The sequence below is a fragment of the Harpia harpyja genome, chromosome 1 (assembly GCF_026419915.1).
Source record: "Harpia harpyja isolate bHarHar1 chromosome 1, bHarHar1 primary haplotype, whole genome shotgun sequence".
NCBI lineage: Eukaryota > Metazoa > Chordata > Aves > Accipitriformes > Accipitridae > Harpia > Harpia harpyja.
Window position 1 is genome coordinate 108,647,447 of NC_068940.1, and position 24,371 is coordinate 108,671,817.

A 24,371-nucleotide genomic window follows, 5' to 3' on the forward strand; every position below is an offset into this window, starting at 1 on the left:
AGTGGAGTAAACAGGCTGATACCACGCCCAGGACTTGAATAAATAGGCAGCATTTCAGAACAATCACTGTCACACTAATCAAACTGCAATGTAGAAGACACCTGGGTCCCTCAGTCCATACAAATAAAAAGAAGAAATTGTAATTCCTTCACTAAAGCATGTTATGTGAGCACCTGCACCAAAAATATCCTCTGACTGCAGACCTGATGATAGACAGATGCCAGTGAGAGGTGCCTTCCACAAAGGAAGGCTAGGACCTGAAACTTCGATGGTCCGCTGCTCCAAATTCCTAACAAATCAAATCAGACTTGTTTTTTCTTAGCCTAGTTTGCCCATTTTAACCTCTTGTAGTACTCCTACTCTTATAAAAAGATTTGAGTGACCAAGTTAAACAAGATGTCTGCCCTTTGCAGCAGGAAAAGCAAGAAAAGAAGGTCCACCTGGCTAGAAAGGACATCCCTTGAGTCACACACCAGCCCTGCTATCTTGCACAGAACCAGAGGAATGTTAGAAACTTTAATAAATACCTAAAAGGAAGAATGGAAAAAGAGTAGTAAATAAAGTGTTTAACAGAAAAGAATGGAAAGGTAAGTGCTTTTCGGATATGTTTATTCTGCAGAAGTTCCAGTCGCAGAACTCTCTGTATAATAACTTTTAAAGACATGCAGACTCTCCTAGAGTCCATTTAACACTCCACTTGTCATAGCCGGGCGTGCCTGCTCTGCCAAGCTTTCCTACTGAAGTTCTGTCAGAGATTATGACATTTCAGAACTCTAGATGGTAGCTGTATTTCCCAGAACAGATGAAGTTTTAGTGTGTACACAGAGCTGTATCAAACCTTTGCTTTTAATTAAAGCATTTGTGTTGTGTCATTAGAAAAGTAGTTCATACCTCAAAAGCAGGTGTTCCTTTTAGCAGGTCCTTCAGTCCTCAGAAACTGCTTATCTGCAAAATACAATGCATGCACAATTAAGAGGAAGCCATATAATTACAGAGTACTTGGATGTAAGCTAATTAGGGATGGCTAGGAGATGATTTGTGTTACTCAAAATTAACTAAAAATTGAGAAGTTTTGCTGCAGTCCCACTACAGTCATCCAGGCAGCTTTCTTTAATGTTCGTTCCTCAATAGGAATACTATCTAGCTATTACTATTTCACCTCAACACTTGTTCAAGCTATTAAGGATATACCATGAAAATTGAGGACAACTTTTCCCTCGTTATACATCTTAATAGGTTTTTACAAACACGCCATTAAAGCTGAAGTAATCCAGGATGATTAGGACATCCCTCCACTAAGCAGTATTTCAGGTACTCATATAATGGCTTAAAAGCTCTCAAAGTCACTGTTAGTTATACACCTGCATAGCCACCTGCAACAGCCAGGTTTGATTCATGAGTTGATTTTTATCAGACTGGGGATGAACAAAACTAGAGAGGCACCAAAATAACTGTGGCCCGATTTATCAGTTATTATTACGCAGAGCCACCATGCAAGGCACTCTAAAGGCTTTCATACAGCAGAACTGTCACATTTTAGTCCAAGACAAGCAAGAAAAGCAAAGATGAAGCTTTGTTCATTTAATAAAGCCTATACCACTCCATGCCATTTTCTGTATTTCCAAACTTCAGAGTGGAATCTCTCCCACTGTTATTAATTCATTCACAAGTCAAAACCTACAGGTATTGCTAGACATGTTACTCAACTAGAAAAGCATATGCTGTATTCTTTTAAGGATTAAATTAATGATACTTGAATTAATATTTTAAGGGGATCCAGATTTAAAAAAAAAAAAGAAAGAAAGAAAGAAATCAGGAGCTGTATTTCAGTTGCACACAGCCAGCTATTTTCTGTATGTTTTCCATGATTTCAGTGAAGCTATACCCAGCAGCTTTACCAGGGAGCCATCTCCTCATCTGTTGGGTGTTGTATCCCAAATTTTTCTATACAGTATTTTACACTTTGTTCACCATGTTTCTTTATTGTGAAACAAGCATATCTACAAAGAAAAAAAAAAATCTATCAAAATAATACTCCTTATACTCTCCATGCAGTGCTCCACAGAAAAGAATATAAACTAAGCTGGACAGAGTCAGTTAAGTATTTCAATCCACATGGAGAAACATCCAACTTGTTCCTCACCATAGCAAGTAATCAAGCCAGTCTCACAATAAAATATCATCTCAGTACCTGCTTATTAATGCAAAGTCATATAGAAACACTAACGCTTGTTCCTCTCCCTACAGATGCACATTTCATGTTACATGGAAGTAAAATGCCAGAGCTTTCAGTTAAATGAGAAAACAGCCCAGTGAGAAGAATATCATTTCAGCTTTAATAAGTGGTAAAGCACTGAGGAGTGAGGAAAAACCTTCTGAAAGAGTCCTGTTCCCTTCAGAAGGGGTGGAAAGGAGAGTTAGAAGTTAATTATGGAATGGAAAAACATCTTGTGTGGTAACACTAAGGCTCCCCTTTCCAACTACTAATACACATAATAAACCCACATTTTCTTTTTCCACATCATTATTTGCAGTTTAGCTACCCTGTGATAAACTGGGGCATCAGGGTTCTTCCCAGCTACTTCCAACTGATGAACACCCAGATCACATCCAAAGGCATCAAGCCCTAAACACACAGCCTGATGGTCTGCTCCATTAAAGTTCATCCCACATCTGTTGCTGTGATCCACCAGGTTATTACACTCTCACACATGATATTCCAATCTCTTTGCACTGAAAACACTAAACTTTACCTTATTTGTTAAGAAAAAAAGGAAGAAAAAAACCCACAACCCTATCTTTTGTGGCAGAATATTAAAGAAAATTAAAAGTATTAGCTCCTTTTTTAGTGCTGGGCATTGCTACTCCATTGGGTAGCACTGTATCAACCATGGTTCTGGTAACAGTAAAGTAAAATCTACCACAGTTTCTTGGTCTGGGCAAAAACACTTCTTCCTTTGGTAAACCTGCATCTCTAGGTGCTCTTTAAATAAACTCTGAAGGAAAAGAATTACTATACTACCAAGGTGGTCTTAAACTACCCATAGTGGTAAAGATTGCTTTTTTCCTTAAGTATGGGGTGTTCTTGACTGACAAGCAGAAATGCTAAATAATCTGCCTTTCTTATCCCAAATTTACAGAGTTGCTAAAATTGCAGGTGTGACTGCAAAGATTTTTTTTTTTATGTGCTAGGTCTTACAGTAGTCTAAGATAGACTTCACCTTGTCCCCTCACATAATAAATTGAGGAAGACTCTGACCACTTATAGAAATATTGGTGAACAGCAGGAAAAAAGTCATCTATCACCTGGCCTGCAAATACCGACTCATGTGTTCCATTATTAGCCGTAATTGTTTTCCAGTTTGGAGAAATATTTCTGAGAACTATTTTAATGTTAAGAGAGATACCTGTCTATACATTGCAACCCTGATTCCAAGTTTGCAACTTTATTTCTCCCCAACACAATTTTTATACAAGTGACACTGAAAAGCAACACAACAGAGGAAAAGCACTCTATTACTTCATTTACAACCCACACCACACCCACTCTTCATTTTTATCTTGCCTACACTATCAGAAAACAGGTAATGCCTCGTATGCATACCGTCCCATCATGTTTGCTATCCCCGTAATATTCAGTTTCACGTCCTGCACCAGTAGTTCTTGTTCCTCAGCTCTTCTGGTTCCCAAGCTCCTTGCACTTTTATTACTAAACATTTCAACAGCTTCTCTAACTTCATCCAGTTTCCTACACAGATTTCCGCCCCCTGCAACTGAATTACCTGCATCCCATTAATACACTACTTTCTGCTTTCTACCCAGTCTCTTACTTTTTCTTTCTCACTTGAGAGTTCACCAAATCCACCCCATCTATAATACAACAGTTATTCTGAGTCCCAAAAACATATACATATTTCAAGGCAAACATTAAGAATTCATTTCTGCTTTTTATAATTTTGAAGGTTCTTACTACTTTAAGTAGCAACTACTTGTCTCTACCAGTTTCCAGTGGCAGCCCTTTTGAAGATGGAGTAAACTACCACCTCTCCTTAGTCCATGAGAAAAGCATACAACTTAACTTGGTAAGTCACCCAAAAAGGATACAAGACAGAAGCAAGGAAGTGATTCCCCTACATCCTCCTCACAAAATTATCATAATTAGACAGTCTCTAGTTCCAATAATTTAGTACTTTCTGTATGAACAGCAGTTGTCTCAATCTCCGTTTATGTTGCTGTACTGCCAAAGAGAGTCAAGCAAACCTCCAGTTACATTCAGGATTAATCACTCTTACCCCAGCTAAATGGAATGCACTTCAGTGCAATTAAGTTTATAACAGAAAGAATGTGCCATTCGTCATATCAGATGCCCTTACAGGCTCCCTCAATTTCTCTAAACAAGCAACACTTTCTGTTTTCTCATCCCCAAATTCATAAGACTGTTTCCCATATCCTGGGAGAGAAAGCCACTCAATCTTTTAGTTTCCTGTTGTGTCTCACCCTTCATACTTTGTTTCCAAATCTCTAGATAAACAGCTTCCTTTAAATAGCTCCCCCTCTTAAATATGCATGGTACATGAAGATCACTTGATATGAAAAGCTAAGAGGGGCAATACACATTGCAGCTACAGCATTCCACATGTAAAGCAGTATCACATTGTCAAATACCATGGGTTTGAACGTGAAGTCTTGTAAACCCTGAGCTATATATACATGGTGGCCACAAAACCCAGAGATTAAGGCATCTCAGATTTTCATCCCAGTCCTTTCCTAGAGGAATAACACTAGCAGCAAATTAACTACAACAACTTGACACAAGGAAAACTGCCTCTACAGCCACAAGGCCCTATGTTGTCTCCTTGCCTGTACCTGAACTCACCAAGATCCTAAACTAAGAGTTTATTCAAGAATATATGATGGACTTTTTTTTTTCCCATGGGTACCATTGCCAAATATTCAATGAATTTTTGTTAAGCATCAAATTCCTGCTCCCACACTTGCATAAGGCATCTCAGATAAAGCCGACAGTATTTGAAAGAGACTGCTTTTACATTAAATTCTAGGCTTTTGAGTAGAGCTTCTCCCAAGAGAGAAGGAAAGTGCTGAAGTTAGACTAGTAACTTAAAGAGTCTTCAAAACACAAGATGTAGTTCCACTGAACTCTAAGAGTGAATAATCTTCTAGGGAAACATTGATAAACAGCAAGGCAGACTTTCCCAGCAGTCACACAACTCTTACTACTTCTCAAAAGAGATCATACTTCCCAATTGCAGGTAGCACATGGAAGAATAAAGGTCTTCAGCTGTGAAGCAAGTAGATACTCTGGCAATATCCACATTTAATCCTTAGTAAAGAGGACAGGCTTTAAAAAATAGTCTTCTGTAGCAATTCATGTTGACAAAGTTAAACAGTGAGGTTCATACAATCAGACAGTAAATAAGCAACTGCACAAGTGTATCTGTTTTTATAGCACCATGGATTTTCATATGTCAAGAGCAATTTGAAGAAACAACATGCAATGATTCTAGAAAGTTGGAAGAGTGACTCAAGGATTGCCAAATCACCAGTGTCAAAGGCAAATCAAGGACCTTCCAGAATGATCCTGATAGGCTGGACAGTGCCAGAAATGCTAATTAAGAGGTAAGCTCCCACAACCAGTGGCCTTTAGTTCGTTAGTGTACAACTGAAGAGCGTGGGGAGGGTGGGAGCAAGTAGTCAACTACGTTACAAGACAGTACACGTGACAAGAGCCTAAAAACACCCAGAGAAAGCTGAGATCAAATACTTTGACAGAAATGATCTTTGAATCTTTCTATAGATCTTTCAGATGTGTCTACACAGAAAAAAAAAACCTTACAAACATCCAGATCCACAAAAAGAAAAAAAAAAAAAAACACCAACAACACTACACCAAAAAAAAAGGCAGAAAATGCCCTTGGTGAGAAACAACAAGGCACATTCCTTTTCAGTAGAAGCTCAATAGAAAAAGAAAGTGATTCTCTGCTGCTAACAGGACTAAATTAGCTAAAATTAGCTATCACAGTTGCGTTCCCAACAGCACCTCTAGCTTCCTGTGTGGATGAGTAGTTCTGGTGAAAGCAGTTCTAATTTGGATTCAGAGCATGCAAATTTAAGGAGAATAGTGATTTCTGACCAGTTCCTTCCATGAACACTGATGCATAAGAAAAAACTGTCTTTCACATTCAATTTTAATCCTCTTCTGAAATGTTTATTTTTGGAACAATTCATTGAACAGCAAGTCTTCAGTCTAGCCAAATTACAACTAAAAATAAAGGTATGAAGAATTCAGGAATTCTTCCTACTGTTATATCTAATCAATACAGATCCACTGTGACTCCTGTCATATGCTTTGTCAAAGCACATGCCCACACCCACACTTGGACAGCTTTATCCAACAACCTGCCATCTTTTTGGATAGTATAGACCAGAGATAGGCATTTTTAATGATTTGAGATATTACCAAGATTCATAAAGTAAGATTCAGTTGCACGCACATTAGAAAAAGCAGCAGTAAGAACCCGAGCATGTCTTGAACTATGAAATAGCAACACACTTCAGTTAAAACTATATACAACTGAAGCTCATCCAATGGCCATTTTGCCTTAGCTAGGGCTGAACACTAATGAGCGCTTGATCAGGACAAAGAGAAAAAGAAGCTTTCATTATTCAAATTTCACTTGTCCTCTAATGAAAGGCTGCTAAACTGATTGTGCTTCCTGCTATCACAAAGAAGCACAAAGGCTACCTCCCGACTAGGGAGTTCAATGTCACAGTTGACTTATATGTGCCCAGGACCACAGTGTCTAGAAAGAAGCTGCATTCACACTTGTAAAGTCTTACTCTTTAAACCAGGGTGGCCACATGCAAATGGCTCTTGAGAATGGTCCTGGTCCATACCAGCTCTTGAATAGCATCCACCAGTGTCTGGGAGAATACTTTTGCCCTAGGCCAAAGATTGCAACAGGAAATATTCTAAAAACAGCAGCACAGATGCTGTATTCCAGCACTACCAGAAGTCACCAAGCATCATGTTATTCCCTAGCACAGGCATAGCCGGAGATGCCCGACTATGAGAAGCTTTCACTTACTAAGTTGTTTTGATATTCACATCATCCCAGCTTCCTGGTAACTCCAGTAGTCCAGCTCATCCTCATCTGCCACTACAAAAGAGCATACCACCCAGAAAGTCTCCCCAGCCCACTACTGTAAGAAACAGGATTGCTTGCAAGGTCTTATCTCTCAATGCCTTTTTTAAAAATAAATAAATAACAGAAGAGGCATCATTTTTACAGTCTTTAAAAAGTCTTTTATAAAGTCTCTCTGCTCTAGATGGTTCTTTTTATCTAAACCAAATGCCTGGCACATCTGTTTTTCACAGGTTATTCATTAAAGAGGTTAACATGGACAACCAGCAACTCTCCACATAGCCTCCTCGGTAGTTTTCCCCTACCCCTTCATGGTGCAAGCCACCCATCCATGACAACTTCAGCTAAAACATAGGGCTATTTCCAACCCAACACCCTCTTCACTCACACCGATTCAATTCTTAATACTTTTTAAAAGGTTGTTTAATGAACAGCTGGAAGCGTGAGGTGATCATAAGTTTTCACCAGTGTCTAACCTATGAATGCCACCTCTTTAACCTGAAATACTGCTGAGCTGACTGACTGCCTAGAGATCCTTGCTCTCTCACTCTCTATACAGTGATATACGTTACTCCATTAGCTATATTTCTCAGCTGTGGAAACTCTTGCTCTCACTTCGCAAAGGCACTTCGAGCTCAATCCTATTCAAGCCATAATTAACGCTTCATTTTTGCTCCATGGAGGCAGCCAGCTGCTGTTTCCAGACACAGGTGAAGGAAGATAAGGTAGAAGCATGAGATTTCTAGTTGCAAGTCATAAAAGGCACTGAGGACCCATGCCCAGCAAAACAAGCTTGAAATAGGTTTGTCAGTAGCCAAGTTGTAACAGGCTGTTCAACATGTGAAACAAAAAGCATCCTTCTTTTAATCATTTCATCCATACTACACCCTTTTAGAGTAGCAGTAATGTAGAGAACACCGCTCCTTTCCTACATCCTAATCTGGCAAGTCTTGAGATGGCTCAAAAAACAGGCTGTTTGTTTCCCTTCTGCTTTCACAGATGACAAACTCTCACTACACAGATCAAAAAGTCAATGGAGTGGCCAGTGATGCTATGCACATTTAAAAATATAACATGAATGTCTATCAAATATATCCAGCTATTGGCACACCCCTGAATGGAGAACACCATACTCTCATTTGGACTATGAAACATTGTCTTTCCTTGGCTTCAGAAAAGGAAAACCAAGACAGAAGTTGCAGGTGCCAACAGCAATTTTACAAAATTAGATCAGATTAAAGAATGTTGTCTGCAGTGTCAGCTAATGTACTAGCATGGGCAACCAAGATAGAAGTTTGGATTTCCCATTTCTTTGGGACCTTGAAGACTGCCTCAGCAATGACACGTTACGATGGCAACAGCTTTAAAGCAAAACAACTATTGGAGGAGAATTCTGAACCATCTCTGACATTTTACGGTTGTAAGAAAGCATGAAAATTCATGAGACTTAAATCTACTTATGTTTTCAAGGTTGACGCCTGCCAACTTTCATAATTTAAGTGCTAGAGTTGCCCATTAATATCTCCTCACTTATACGCAAGCCTCCTGCAGAGGTCATAATCCTCCTCTTGTATCACTGCTCCTCCAGAAGCAAGTGCAGTACAGAGAGGATTATACCACTGGTACGTATGGACAGCAGTGATGAGGGCAGGGGAGAGCTGCGCAGCTGCAGGTCACTTTTCAGGGATACTGTTAATTGACTTCACTGAGCACTTAAATGCTCACCACATCTTAAAAAACCACCTATCAAGCCACTATAATTTTTATGTTAAAGGATCCACACAGAGAACAGCAGGTTCTCTTTAAGTTGAGGTTTACTTGGTGCTTGTGAATGGGTCGTTTTACAGAGACTTTAGGACTCAGATGTGGCAGTACTATTGACCAGTGCTTCTTCATTCTGACTTGCAACTGCCCCAATCTTGACTTAGAAGTACCTTTAAGACAAAGAGATTTAGGATTTATTTAATCCTTGGATTTTCAGTTTGGAAACTTATTTATGACAGTAGATTTTACATGGAATGCTTGGGGGGGGGACCACAAAAAAAAACCCCACAAAAAACACAAAACCCATCAAGTACCAAAATTAAGCAGAATACACATTGGCAACCTGACGAGCACCCTAGGTTAAAAGCTCTGAAAGTACATATTATTTAGTTAAAAAAAAAAAACTCCATGCAAAAAGGTCCTTTATATAGACCAAATTCTCATGTCCAGATGTGCTCTAAGTAAACACCAGTATCTGAGCAAATCAGTTTGATAGGTTTAATAAGTGTGTATTTTAGGTGAAAAATTTAAGATGTTTAGGAACACTTCAGAGTAACTGAACTAGGCATTAAACATTCCCTTAAAAATCAGTCACACCATCACTTCAGAAGGTGAGCAAGACTGTAAGATGAATCCACTCAGTAGCAAATTCAGTGTCTCCTTTGTTTACAGTGGTGTGTTTTATGAACTAGTTGCTCTTTATAGACACAATTCTGTGAGCAGTTTTGAGTTAAGGCCACACATCTCCATAACAAACATCAGGACAGAGCTTCATCACGGGTCTATATTCTATTTACTGTCCTCATCACACTTCTAGACATAACAGGCAGCAACATTTTCACGAGAGAGATGCTCGTCCCTTGCACATATAATGGGTCATCAAAAGAGATTTGCTGCTTTCTTGAGGGGCAGAATGGCAGCAAGGAACAGAAGGAGCAAGGCAGGGGGAACCCAGTGAATAAACAAAACAAAACACACACATACATAACACCACTACTTAAGCACTGGAAATCATTGTGCTTTCCTGCTTGCTTTTTGTGGAATCCACTCCTGAATACAGATGCTGCTTTACAGGAAATTCTATCTTCCTTCACCTGATATCTATTACCTTTGCACACACGAGCTTCACAGGTTGGTTTCCAGTGCCTTGCGTCTCTGTTACAGAAATTGGAGATGAAATTGAGCAGAATAGCTCTAAAGGGTACGAACAGCAGGACTGGTGTCAGAACAGCCAGATAAGACCTTATTAGAAACACCTAACACTCCTCATTAGTCACAGGTGAACAAAAGTATCCCAAGGGCAAGTCACATGCACACTATTTCTTAAAACAGGTGAAAGAAGGAAAACTCCATATGCAAGAGCTCCTGTATTAAAAAGGGTAGATGGAAATGGTAATTCCCCTTGTCTCCAACACTTAAGTTTAGTCGATGCCACAATTCAATAGTTACAGATTACAAACACAACAAAACCCAATTTTGCTTTTACATTTTCCATATCAATTTCAGGACTGTTACTTAGCCAATGATGATACAGAATACGCATCATCAGCTCTTATTAGACAAAGGGAACGCAACTTTTTTTTTTTTAATGATGCCAGACAGCAATGGAACTAGTACACCAAGGAATACATTAAAAAAAAAATACAAACAGTAATCTTAATTTTCCATTGCACAAAGATAGCAGGTTTAGAGTCTCTGCAACATCCGTAGATTTCTTTCTGCATTCTCAAGAGCCAAAACATTAGTATGGATCAGAAGGAGGAAGGCAAAAAAAAAAAAAAAAGGCATTTAAACCCAGTGCACAGACACACAATCATTGCTACTTAAGCACTAGAAATCATAGAGCTACCCTACCCGCTTTTCTGCAGTCTGCTACTAGTAAACCAGCTGCTGCCTCGCACAGCTGTAAAACAATCTTCAATCTCCTGTCAATGGAGAGGACCTGTTGATGGGAAACAAGGCTTACTCTGCAACAGTGCAACTGCAGAGACAGATTACCTTTCTGAATACAAAGTTAAAACTGTTGTGATCCACTACATTTGACAGCTGAATATTTCAAATCTTGCTATTTTAGAGTATGGATTGCACAGTGAAGGATTACAGATCCTCACTGTAGTTCTATAGCATGTGAAAACATACTCCACTCAACTGTAATGAGCACTGTAAGACAACCCTGACAGGGGGGTTTTGTTGTTGGGTTGTGTTGGGGTGTTTTTTTCCCCTCTTTCTTCAAGCTAAAAAGCCTTTCCAGGAGTCATGGCTATTCAGTAGCACAGAGACTATATACTTCACCTAGTATAAAAATCTCTGCTTCTGTTAGAGGATGCCCTCTAGTCTAGAAAAGTTAATGGAACTCAAAATCATTACAGACACAATATAAAGCGTTATAATCATTTAAAAGCAAGACCATTCAGAACATGACTATATTCCAGAAGTTTTCAGAGGACTTGTTGCCCAAAAGTTTTACATTGAAAAGATCAGATTTGCAACAATCAAGCAGTATCTGTGTCCTGAGATACCACAACCACTGAAATGGTGAACTGATTACACGTAGACTTTGCCAGGACCTTATCGAGGTCCCAGCTGTGCAGAAGTCACCTATGGAATGTCCCACATTCCCCCAGTTAATTCACAAGAAACCTCAAAACATCATTTCACCTCCCTTCGGTGGGGACAGTGCACAACACCTGACTGACCTGGCCAAGCTAGAGCTGGCACCTCGGGTTAGGCGGAGCTAGAAAGTTAGGACAGCTCTGAGTGATCTCCAATACACAGAAAGGTGTGTTCATATATATTTCTCTACCACTCACAGAAGCAAGCACTCGGGCATTAAGAGGGTACATGGGAACAAAAGAAAACAAACATTCTCCCATTATTTACCATACAGTGCCAACATTTAAGACTTCCAGCTAAAATCAGAGCAACTAAGAGTGGATTTGTTCTGCAAGGTGTAAGCAGAAACTGATACCCATACCTGGTAAAAGGGAAGAAGGGGAGATAAAGGTCAGAACAGTGTAGCCAGATAGGGTTAAGATCATTAACATTTAGTTATTTGCCTTTTAGCTTGCATATCACATTTCCAAGGCATAAAGAAGCCCATCTCACCCAAGCTTTTGGGGTTTTCCGTAAGAGGTGAAAAAAAAAGAGAGTCCTGCCACAAAGGAAATTTTTGTGTCTCCCCAAGAGAAGCAGTCCTTGGTACTCAGATTGGGGAAAAAAAAAAACAACAACAAAGTCAATCTGCAAAAAGGTAAGTTTCCCTTTTTTAGAAGTGGGTTGAAAAACCAAGCAGTCGGAATAAGATTTAATACCAGCTTGCGAACAGATTAAACATTTGGTTTGAGCTGGAACATGTTCACATATTCTGCATCAAAACTATGGCTTTTACTGTTTTTAAAACACAGCGTCACTCCTTAGCAAATTCAAGTCAAAAGTGACTGGCCTTGAAATTACCTGATAAATAAACATCTGAAGGATTTACAACTGTAGAAGAGTATTTAAGGTTTCTAAAGAAAAGTTTCTAAAGCTAACAAAAAATTAACTGGAACAGAAGAACAACACTAATTTCCCATTATGCAACTGCCTCCAAAAACAGATTTGTTCAATTCAGCGTGAAAAAGTGGAATGGAGTCTTAGTACCCAACATCAGATGACAACAGGTTGCAACAAGGTGCAGACAGCTGTGTTAAACCAGAACAGATGAACAAATTGTTTCAAGATCTGAGACACAATATACGTAATGGTGTATTTGACACAGATAGGCTCTTAAATAATACCCTGCAGAAGATGGCTGCAGAGCAGAGCACCACAGTGTAAGACCATTCATCCAACATTCACTCTACCCTGCCCTAAGACACTGCAATGCATTGTTAAACATGATTTTTAATTTTTTTTTTTAAAAACCTATCAGTAGTTATGGTCACAGCAAAACCAGTCAGAGGTTGTGGACATGAAACTCACGCACTTTTCTTTTGCTGCATTTTTGCAAATTGCTACTCAGTCACAGTAAATAAAAAGTGAGATGGAGAAGAACTGCAGGAAAAAAAAAAAAAAAAGAAGCAAGAGACTCAGCATCTTAGAAGATTCTTCCCCCACAGACTCTCTTTTATTTTGGTGAAGGCAGAGGAGCAGTGTCAGTTTGTCTGTGTTATCACAACAATGATACACTAAACAAAGGGAGCTTGGAGGAACTGTTTTCTGTTACTTGCTCTGTGCTTATCAAGGAACATGATATCTGCTCTAAAGACGTAGCAAGATCAGCAGCAGTTTCCCCATCAAGACTGAAAGCAGTACAACGTGCGTTCCTTTACATCACAATCAAGTAAATAAATGCACAGATTTATTGCCTTAAAAATATCAAATAATGTCTTCAGAACTCAAAAGCTACATGAATAAAGTAAATATTGTACTATGGCTGAATGAAAAAAATTCCCTTGTAAAAATGCTTCAGATATACCAGTAAAACTAGTTTCCAGCACTATACTTAATCCATCTGATTTCTATTTCTCACAGCTATTGGAATTAAGAAAGTTCTGCAGAGCCACAAGATGCACAAGAAGCCTACACGCTGGAGGAAGGACATGCACACATACTCGACATGTCATTTATTCAGCATAGCAAGGCCCCAACTAATCAGCAAAACAATCCTAAGAGCTGCTCCAGTGCCAAAATAGAACTTTCTAATAAAATTCCCTCCATACAGGGGCCTCGAATCCAGTACCTAGTCTTGCTCAAGCACACAGGTAAGTTACTTGGGGTGATAGTCCCAGAATAGCTGAGGTTTGCACTGCAACCAGAAGGAGCATTGACCCCAGCTGCACATCCCTGTCACTCTCCTGTGCTGAGATCGCTGAGCAACTGCTTCTCAGGCCAGCTCAGCTCATTAAACAAATCACAAAAGCTTGTCAGTTTAATATGTAGGTTCCTACTGCAAAGACCAATTAAAAAAATAATTATACCATCCTCCTTTTAATCTGAACTTAAACCTTTTCGGCTCAGAAAAGGAAAAAAATAAAAAGCTCTTCATATGTCCATCCACAACTTCACTTGCTTCCTGGCTGAGCCACAAAATAGTGCAGTTGTACTGGCCATTAAACCAGCTCAAAATAAAACCAGGAGTACGCTGACATGGTCAGGTGCAGAGACGTGCCCGCTCACTCTGCCCGCACAAAGCGCTGGCAGAGGCTGGCGCTGAGGCAGATGGCACGCATGGCCACCAACTTCTGCTTAAACATGTGAGGCTGGCTTTTGTAGGAGTTAGTTACGACCTGGTCTTGTTTGCAGTTTGGGTTTTGTTGGGTTTTTTAATATTTAAAGTTCACTGGCAAAATCCAACAAAGCTGTTTCACTGTCTGCTGTTTCCATAGGCCAGTATGTGAATAGCAACCCTGCAGCTACAGGCTGTACTCCCAAATGTCATGTTCACCACTAATGAAACGTAACTACGAGGTGGGAATACAGTGAAACTGGCCTGTGCAACATGCCTGACAGCTACTAACAAAACAGAAAGTTGTATAAAGAGCTCTGTTCCTATGCCACCCAGGGTTTGGGGATTTTTAGGTTAACAACATCTAGGTGAAATGTAGTCACTCTTGCTGTGTTCAGATTTAGAACCTGTTATGACTCTAAAATTATGGAAGAATTAATTAGTAATTTTGAAGACAAATTCCAACTAAAAGGAAGACAAGTATAATACATTTTCTCATATGTAATTCCGTTATTTTTACAGTTCTCAGCATTTCACTAATAATTGACAGAAATAAAATATTTGTATTCCAGTTTCAGCAGACTCCATACTTTTCAGCTCCCTCTACACACAGATACTGCATTGTAAACTGGAACCAACATGCAGTTCACAATGCATCCAAGGACAACAAATAATCATGTAGGGGTGAGAAACTGAAAGAACAAAAACAATGACTACTACAACTTCTGGTTTTTAAAGTTGACTTATAATGAATCAAACTTGCTTTGATTTACTGAATTCTAACTCAGCAAGCGAGACAGATAAAACTGTCAGCTCCCACAAGAATCACAGAAGTTGAATAGCTGGGGTTTGCTCTTACTACAATTTTTTCAATCAACTGCATATTTTAAAGCAACAGTTTTATAATTTTAAAAATAGAAACAGGTAGAAAGCACATGGCATTTCACCACAAACCACTTCTAGTAGCTTGCGCTACTAAATAAAATCCCACTGTTTCCAGAATTTTTACTGAAAGCCAATAATCTCATACCCAAACTCTAATCATGCACACAGCAACATAATGTGGGGAGAGGGGGAGAAGGGTCCTCCTTTCAACGGTTTCATTTCGAAAGGCCAGAGGACTTCACTCAGCAGCACGAATACACTGATAGCCAATATTTAATAGTGAACTTATTGGGGTTTACTCTTGAGTATTACTACGCAGTAGCACAGGAGTTGTTGAATGTTTTTGTTGTGTAAGTCTGTGACAAAGTTAATCTAAAGGGTATGTTAGGTAAATGCTCTAACCCGGTTAAGAGATGCCTTCATTTCTTACTCTGGCAAGACAGAAATTCACTGCAAAAATACAGCTGGGCAAATTTAATACAGAAGGCATATTGATTCACTGTGCTAAGCTTTAAAATAAATAACTTAAAACTATGAAGCTAGGGATCACTGTTGTATAATTTTTAATTTAAATCTTTCATAGAGTCTTAAAATCAATGTGATTGCCAGAAAAATAAGCACATCAAATTCACAAGAAGCAGATCTTGCTTAACCCCCCTCGAAGATTAGCTCTTGTTTCTAAACTGAAGTGAAAAGCTCTATAGACAGCATCTCCTACCTGCTACCGTGCCATGACTGCATCTGAGCAGACACACAGCTCCCTCCAACACAACCAAACAGATTACTCAGTGGTCAGCCGATGCAGCATACTTTTGTTTCAGCAAATAGTTAGAGCATTGCACAGTGACCGCTTGGTCACTAGGATGAGATCATTCCCAACAGCAAACTTTATCAAAAAGCTTTTTGTTACATGCTGTTGTACTTCAGAAAGTTAGCTTAATTTTATGATTAATTAGTAAGGAAGATGTTTTACAGAAATGTTCACTTTATTATTCAGAAAATATTCAGTAGCCGTCCCCTCCTTTTTTTTCCTCCTACATTTCTACCTCTTTAGATTTAGAATGCTTGTAAAACATTTTTAAATTTTTTAGCCAAATTATTAGAATCATAAGGGGATGACTTCTGACAAGTATCAAAGGGGTTTGGGAGGGGCTTCTTGTTTGGTTTTTTTTCCTTGGTGTTTGAAAGAAGAAATACTTTCAGATTCTACAACATCACTTCAGTTATGCTTTGCATTTATTCCAAAAGCAATGAGAAAATATTCTCAACTGCCCATACCTGGCCTCATGATGAAGAAAAAGAAGAATATACCAGTATGGAAGGAGAAGGTTGCTACTGCGCAAGGCACCCTTGCTGAAAAATGAGCAAGAAAACAAAAGAAAAAGGGGGGGGCAGGGAGAAGTAGTGGCCATAGTACCTTTTTTTTTTTCCTCCAGTAAAATCCAAATACTGTTCTTAGGCTCCTGAAGTTCAACTTGGAGGAGTTGAGACACCTACTTTCAAAGCATCAGTTCAACAAAGATTACGTAGCCTGCTCCGGTGCCCAATAGGCTCTAGACAGCCAAGTCCTCCATACAAAACTTCATTCAGCATTTGAAGTTCTGATGATGTATCTGTGCAAGGACACTTGCAAATAATTAAGCCAAATATCCAGTGTATTCTGGATCCATAAGTTTGGCATCCTCACATAGGCCTCCAAAGGAACTGATCCCACATATATACCCAAGCATATGAAACATGCACAAACAGCATCAAGCTGAAAGAATACCAAAGCATCTACAGCATCCCCATTTTAAGCAAAGTGGGCTCCACACCTTGGGAGTTGGAGATCCCAGTTCTATTTCCTCCTCAGCCTGAAAGCATTCAAACCCATCTGCACTTCTGGAAAGTGCATTACCAACCAAACATTTGCCACAGGCACTTCATGCACAGAGGGCCAGCCTTTACAGGTAACATAAGCCTGAAAGCATGAGTTACAAACCCTGGAAGACCAACAAGACTGTGTCTGTCTATCCCCCTTCTAACCAAGCATTCTAGGTTTTGACTTCTGTTTCAAGAACTGCTTCTGTGTTTCATGCAAGAGGCTTGCTGGATTAAAGCAGAAATACTCCTAGGGACATAAGCCAGAACCCACAGCTCCTGACACCTGAGCATCCAATTCACTCCACTGCAACTGAGCATGCCATTTTTTGAACCTCCTTCCAGATCTTCCCTGTTATTTTATTCCAGTCATGCAAGAATTCTTATCTTGGCCACAAGAAGCAAAAGAAATCTGGATGCAGAATTAAGACTTGCCACTGTATAACACACAACTGAAACAAAGCAAAATGCAGTGGCATGTATTAATGGCTAGATCGCAGAAATTAAGAACAAAGACAAAAACTAGAAGTCATGGAGTATTTAAGAATCAAAAGAAACTTTGATTATGTTCTATGAAACGATCAATTCTGCAGATCTCTAGCAAGGCACAGGCTGTCTATTCTCAACTCGCTTTTCAGAAGGAAACACAGATGCTTCAGAAAGTTTCACCCTGTGGTTGGTTTATTTCTTCTTTCATCCAAGCATCTGCTGCCTGCAATTCATTCGCCTCTGCAGCCTTTCAGCTTTAGCTAGACGGAATGAATGAGTCACTTAATTAACCTAGAGTTTACACAAAGGAAACGTGAAAGCAAGAGACTGCCTTTAATCAGATCAATCCAGTGAACTTCTTGAACACAAACTTTTTCTTTCCAAATAATAATTTTTTAAAAAATTAAAAATTAGTAGACTAACAAAAGTCATTTAATAAAAACTAGCTACAATAGAGAATAATTCACAGGCCATCTCCAGACTAAAAACCGTAAGACTTGAGTCAATTTCATAAAAATATACTGCACATCCCTGTTTAGCAGATGAAGATGGTCCCCTCAGTATACACCCCCCTTTCTTGGTATTATGCTTCTGAAAAGTGTAATACAAAGCATTTAATCTAGAACTTATGGCTCCTGTACTTTGAAAGATTAAAAGAAAAACTCTCAGAAGAGATAAGCAGGGACATGAGAGCGATTACTGTGACCTGCAAGCTACAAGTGTGATAAATTGTGCTGAGAGGACAAAGGTAACAGTGGTAACCAAAGATAATCTTTTTTTATTTGGAGATATAGAGACTTTAGAGCTGGGCTATTTCCTCAACAACACCAGCACTTGCCTGTTCACAGATTATTTGCCTTCCCAGAACGAAAGGCATTTTTGTTGCAATAGGTCAGCACTGGTAACGTAGATGAAGGGACTCTGAAGAAGCTGTATTATACATCTGACCACCACAGAATCACGCATGATTCACGCACACACAGGCTGCAGTACAAAAGCTGCTGATCAACACCTAGGGCTCCAGTGCAACTAGTTAAGAGGAGACAGCCCACACTTAACTCTCACCTGAGCATAGAAGATGAGATGATGAATAAAGGACAAAACAGAGAACATGCTACTGCACAAGTCCACATAGATGAACCTTTTGCCTGACCTGTTGCAGTAGTTCTTACATTTTTTTTTTCATGCTACAAAAGTGGAGAGAGTAATACTGTTTTGCTGACTTACAAAAAAAAAAAATCAAAATAACTAACAGTGACTTACTTCGCCCTCCTCCTCTGCTGTTCATGCTAAATTATTTGCTTTTATTCACCCCCCCAAAACATGTCATTTATTCTTCTGACCTAGCATTTTTTTCTACCCCCAATCCCACAAAAAAGGTTAGGCTTGAATCTAAAGCATTAACAGGACTGCTGAAAGAAAACTACTTTGAAAAAGTCAGATATCAGTAAAGGAGAAGTATAGCTGGTGGATATACAGCTTCCCTTTGTAGTTTGACTTCTCTCAATAACCCAGTAACATCTTTCAGCTTAATCCAAAGCTTATGTTTCATAAATAATTAGATCCAACGATCTTTAATTTGAAAATTAAAATAATTTAAGGACAAAATGTAGGTCCTCCAAGTCACTTATGAAGTTACCTCTCTTTAAAGGTATGGGTTAAAAATTCAGTATGGAGAACAATACTACTCAAGATGGTCTGTATGTAATAGACAAGATATTCAACATCAGAAATCTCTTCAATCAAAAAAAATGAGCAAAAGCTAAATTACTGAATACCACAAATGCCTACTGTAAAAATATGTAAAAAGAACAAATGCATTTTAATTCCATACAGATTTTAAGAGCAAGTTTTGCACTATATAATTTCCCGTTCAGTTCACGTTCAACCATTTGATTACATCAGTACCTCAAAATGATATTAGATGATGTGAAGCTTGCCAGAGAATTTCATTTGGGAAATGTAACAGGCAGAGTCAGCATATTTGGCTGCTGAAAAATAAGACTACAGATGAATTACATACTAGAAAAAATAAACATACCCCAGACTCGAAGGAAGAAATACAGTTTTAATTTTGATCAATCTTGGGCATTTTCAATGTTTCTACAGGCATATCACAGACAAAAAGCAGTTGAGGGTGCTTTCAGGATCAAACCTGCAGAAAGGCAGCCATTACTATACATTGCCTTGTTCCACAGGAGAGCACCTTGTCTGTAGGATCCCAGGTAAACACAGGGAATCTGGTCTTAGCAAGCTACACCATCTGAAGTGGAGTTCTGGGATGATCAATGGACATTTAGGTCCTATTAGCAGAGGACAGAGAGCATTGCTTGCATTAAGATAGCCAATCAACTGTGCCAAGAACATTTCTCTCAGACAATATGTTCCTCCCACTGCCCAAATGCTGTTTCTTTAATAGAAAGCTGACAAAGAAAAGGATTTTAGAAGACAGACAGAAGGATGGTCTCAGCTAATGATTCCAGAATGGCTGGCCAACACCTACAATTTCAGGCTTTAAAAATTGTAATTCTCAAACTGGATTTCACAGATGGACTTATTACACCTATAGAAATTAGTATCTCCCTTTTCACTTCTATACCGGAAAAAAATTAAATGGTGCCAAAATTATATCGCTGCTCAAGAGTACCCCATGTCCTGGAGCTTACCAGCATACTTGAGCTCTGCCAAAAGTCTAGATGTTGACCTCAGAACATACCCCCAAGAGCTATAAATGTATTATCTACAATACAACATTGCTTTTTCATATCTGCAATCAGACCAAAGTTACAGACAAGAGAAGTAGATTCCCCCATTTATTTTACTGAAGATGACATTTTAACATCCAGCACTATTTCAAAGCTCAATGATTTAGCACAGGTTACTGAGAAAGTGGGAGAGAAAGAAACAGGACTGGGAACTAAATTCATGGTAGTCTCATTCCCTCCCTCCCACCTGCATTCCTCCTTTGAGGCAAGGACAGACACAAACTGGTACAAAACACAACAGCATAAGAGAAGACAAATCAAAACCACAATAAGCAAGAAAGAAAATTATCTCATTACACAACAAAATGTGAATATCTGGAGTTAATAAATCTTAAATTTCTTTAAGAGAGACTCACACAAAAACCACAACCAATATTCCAGTTTAAATCCATCCAAACATCAGACTTGCAAGAACGGCTGGTCACAGTACGGAGTGTACCATGTATGCAGCACTGAATTTAAACTCCTCCATCTAAGAGCAGACTATGAAGGCTCAGCAAGGTTAGTGACCCCCTGGCAGAAACCAGTTGGCTTCCCTGTGAGTTTGTATCCCTGCCTCTTAACAATGCCTAATGAGTAAAGGTGATCTGCTTTAGAAATTTCAGTATTGCCCTACCAAGAGCATAAAAAGCCAGTTTTAATGACTGACTACTGTGTAGTTCTTTGCAAGAGTGCCATACTGGTAAGGGGCAACAGAAAATGAGGTGGAAGAAAGGAATTCCCTGGTCTGGCATTATTGGGGGGGAGGGTGGGAAGAACACAAAACTACACACACACAAAAATTAAAAAATAATCTATATTCACATCTTCAAATCGAAAAAGCAAAAGCCAGCATGGCTGTTAGAGCTTCAAACTTGAAGACACATTATGCTTAAGAACAACACAGCAGCTTATTGAGGAGATTAAAAGTAGTTTGGAAAGAGTTAAACCTTTTAAGTCTAACCTAGATGTACACTGTACAACTTTGTCCTTAACGTAACCTCCCTTCCGCTGCTCTGACCTGGGCACTCCCTCACTTAATTCCTTAAATGTATTCCTCTCACTTTCCAAAGAGAATTCAAGTTACTAGTACACCCCTAAGCATATTTCCTATTCTCCTGTCTAACAGTCAGTTACCAAAATAACTTTTCTATTCTCCCAGTGTCACTTTTGGACCATTTCCTACTCTCATTATATAACCACGGACCTCTACTTTAAAAGGGAATCTCATTTTATCACAGGAAGTCAATTCCCCAGGGGAAAAACATCAAGAAGTCTGCAGTATGTTTAAATACAACACAGCATCAGCTGATGCCAGCCAGAGATAGAAAACCACCCTACATTCAATACATTCAGATGGCCTATAAACAGGATCTGGTAGGCAAGAAACACAAATAAGGGAGGAAGACAGCAGCATAGGTCACATGCAAGTTTGGCCGATACGGATGCAAAGAATAGAGAAATGGAGAGAGGAGCACAGCAGTATTAAGGTAGCAGAGTAGAACCCGTAGCACAAACACAGCTCGTGGTAATTAAAAAAAAAACCAAAACAAATCAATGCTTTAGAACTGAAGGCCTTTGTCAAATGCATAAGGAGATTTAATGTACAACGTGGCTATCTGCTGCGAGTTGACAAATTCGGCTTTTCTTGTTTAGTGAATCACAACCATTTACTAATTCATCATTACCTGAATGTGATTCTAGGAGATTCCGCCAGCAGAGAGGAGCATGCATTAACTGCAGATGAGCACTGGGAACTGCAGACTAGATTAAAATGGAAAATCCTAGTGAAGTTACCATTCCAGCAATCACCAGTACTGGATGCAGAGGATCCTGCAAGAGTTATGTTTAGAGTATAGAAGGATGTGCCCACAGGGTTAAGTCTTTTAGCAATACCAGCCATTATAGGTAATTTGGCAAGTTAAAAATCTTAGCTGGAAAAAACTAAGCTTGGAATTGCAAGGAGTTTCTTTATGTTCCCCAACTTTTTCAAGTTCATATTTATTCATTATAGGAGAGTGAAATCTTATAGAAGCTGCTAGCAAAGGAACACAACACATCAAAATAGAATACCATGAGTTAGAGTTGTTACAGTTTTAAGAACAAGATGATGACTACTGATGGAACAAAAGAACAGCTGATCCAATTTTTTTAAACACCATTAACATCCACAGGTCTCAAATAAATATGCAGCTTATTGGACAACTTTGGTTTTCAGCAACCAGACAGTGCCATACAATACTCTTCTACATTCAGATGTAGAACTATTATTCCTAGTAAAACCACCATTACTCTTAAGGGGAAATATAAGCCTGAAAATGCTAGTTTGAGGCAAATTATAGGCTCTCCCCTAAAAAGTGAATTCCCAAGCTGAAAATAGGTTGGACCAAAAGTAAATAAGCTAGGGTTACATCAAACCAGTGCTAATACAGATATACATCCCTATAAATACAGTCAGTCATTCACCAATTACACCAATGCAAGCTACTAAGAGGGTCATTCCAGGACAAATATGTAATCCCCAGTGTGACACTTGATCCTATCACCCCACATGCTCTGTCCAAATCCCAATGAAAAAAAAAAAAAAAAAAAAAGTAGTACATTTTACCTAAAAGACCAGTTAAAAAAAAATCCAGTCCTCGGAACACAAGGTGGATATATCCTTTAATTCTCATGTTCTAAATGCTTAAATGGGTTAAAAAACAGTCTGAGAAAAAATAATCTATATGCTTTAAGCATAAAGACATCCTGGAAAAAAGTAACACTGCAGATTATGTACATGGTAGCTTCATATGTAAATGAAAATTTGTTACATAAAATATAGCTTCAGCCACCCCCAGTATCCTACACAGAGTTCCCATCACTAAGGTGTCACAGTAGTACCACCCGATACATATATTGGGTGACAAGCAGTATGGCACATCATCCCAAAAGCATTTAATGTGAGATTTAAACCATGACAATGATTACTAGTTTTACAGCCACCCAGGTGATGATGTCCCACCATTTTGTCCAACTCTGCTGCTATAGGTGGAACCAACTTACACTTCAGCAGCTGCATTCTGCAAGCCTCAGCAGGAGTGCAGGAACTCAAATCACAAATACCAATTGCTGTCCTGAACAAAGATTTCCTCCAGAATCTCAAGATCATTTTAAAGGTCTCCTTTTACATCCCACCTTTCTTTCCAGGGGTTTCTCTCTGCCTTTTCAAGGATAAAAGAAAACATTAGCACATATGAAGTTATAATCAAAGTAATACTTCTGAAGCTGTGCATCAATAACTTATGTTATGACCTGTTTGTGGATTCCTAACACAAATATATTTAAGTTACTAGCGCATATCTAAATCACTTTAAAATCATTTTAAAAAAACAGCTCCTGCTAAGTAAGAAGTACGAATCGTCTAGCTCTTAACATCTAGAACCTTTTTTCTAATTGCTTTGATTCATGACCAAAAAGAAAAGCGATTCACTCCCACCACAAAAGTCAAAAGGAAGGAAGAGCCAGTGACTCAGTTCTTTGTCTCATTCTTTGTCTCTTATGTCTGCAGAGCCTAATTTGAAGCCTCTGCTGGAGCCGACTTATGGATTTTTGTCTTTGCTCTTCCACAGTTTTGAAGTTTCCAGTTACTTTCATTACTATTAATTAGTTACGTATGAAGAGCAGAAAAACTGTTCTGAAATTCCTTAAGACCACTGCAGATAAGCATAGGAGCATCTTTAAAAAGAGCACTGCACTTAATAAAACTGCAATAGAGAAACAGTCTTTACAGAGTCAGAAGATTGAGAAGCACAACACTCAAGGTTAAAAAAGCAAAACAACAAAAACACACCACAAAAAAAAGCCAAACGTGCACACACACACCCACACAAAAAAAAAAAAAAACAAACCACAACACACCAAGAGGAGGCCTGGAAAGAGATGAGAGGAAAAACCCCAATCAGCAACAACAAAAAAAGTTCCAATCTCGAGATTTGTGTGTTTGGTGTTAACACCATTTCAGTCCAACTGAAAGGGAACCTTAGTGTAGAGAGTAATCAGGTTACAGCCAGGAATTAAGCACTTAGAACTGCTATAAGCAGTGCTAACAACTATGCTTAAAAATGCTTTCTGTAAGCTACTGTTTGCAACAGGGTTTTCCCTCCATATTTCTAACAGCATTTCAGATATAGCACCATTAATAATTTCACAGGACTACTCAAGCCATACTTACTCACATGGGAACAGAGCACATGCGAGCTTCCTGAGCAGTCATCTCTA

General features: G+C 38.9%; 1 protein-coding gene across 3 annotated transcripts in view; it reads right to left on the reverse strand.

Moving 5' to 3' along the window:
* MAP4 (microtubule associated protein 4) overlaps positions 1-24,371 on the reverse strand; it is a 164,721-nt gene that overhangs the window by 132,750 nt on the left and 7,600 nt on the right. For all 3 annotated transcript variants that reach the window (XM_052809352.1, XM_052809343.1, XM_052809362.1), the window contains exon 2: positions 892-945. The gene's annotated coding sequence lies outside the window, so the exon portion shown is untranslated. The remainder of the gene's footprint in view (positions 1-891; positions 946-24,371) is intronic.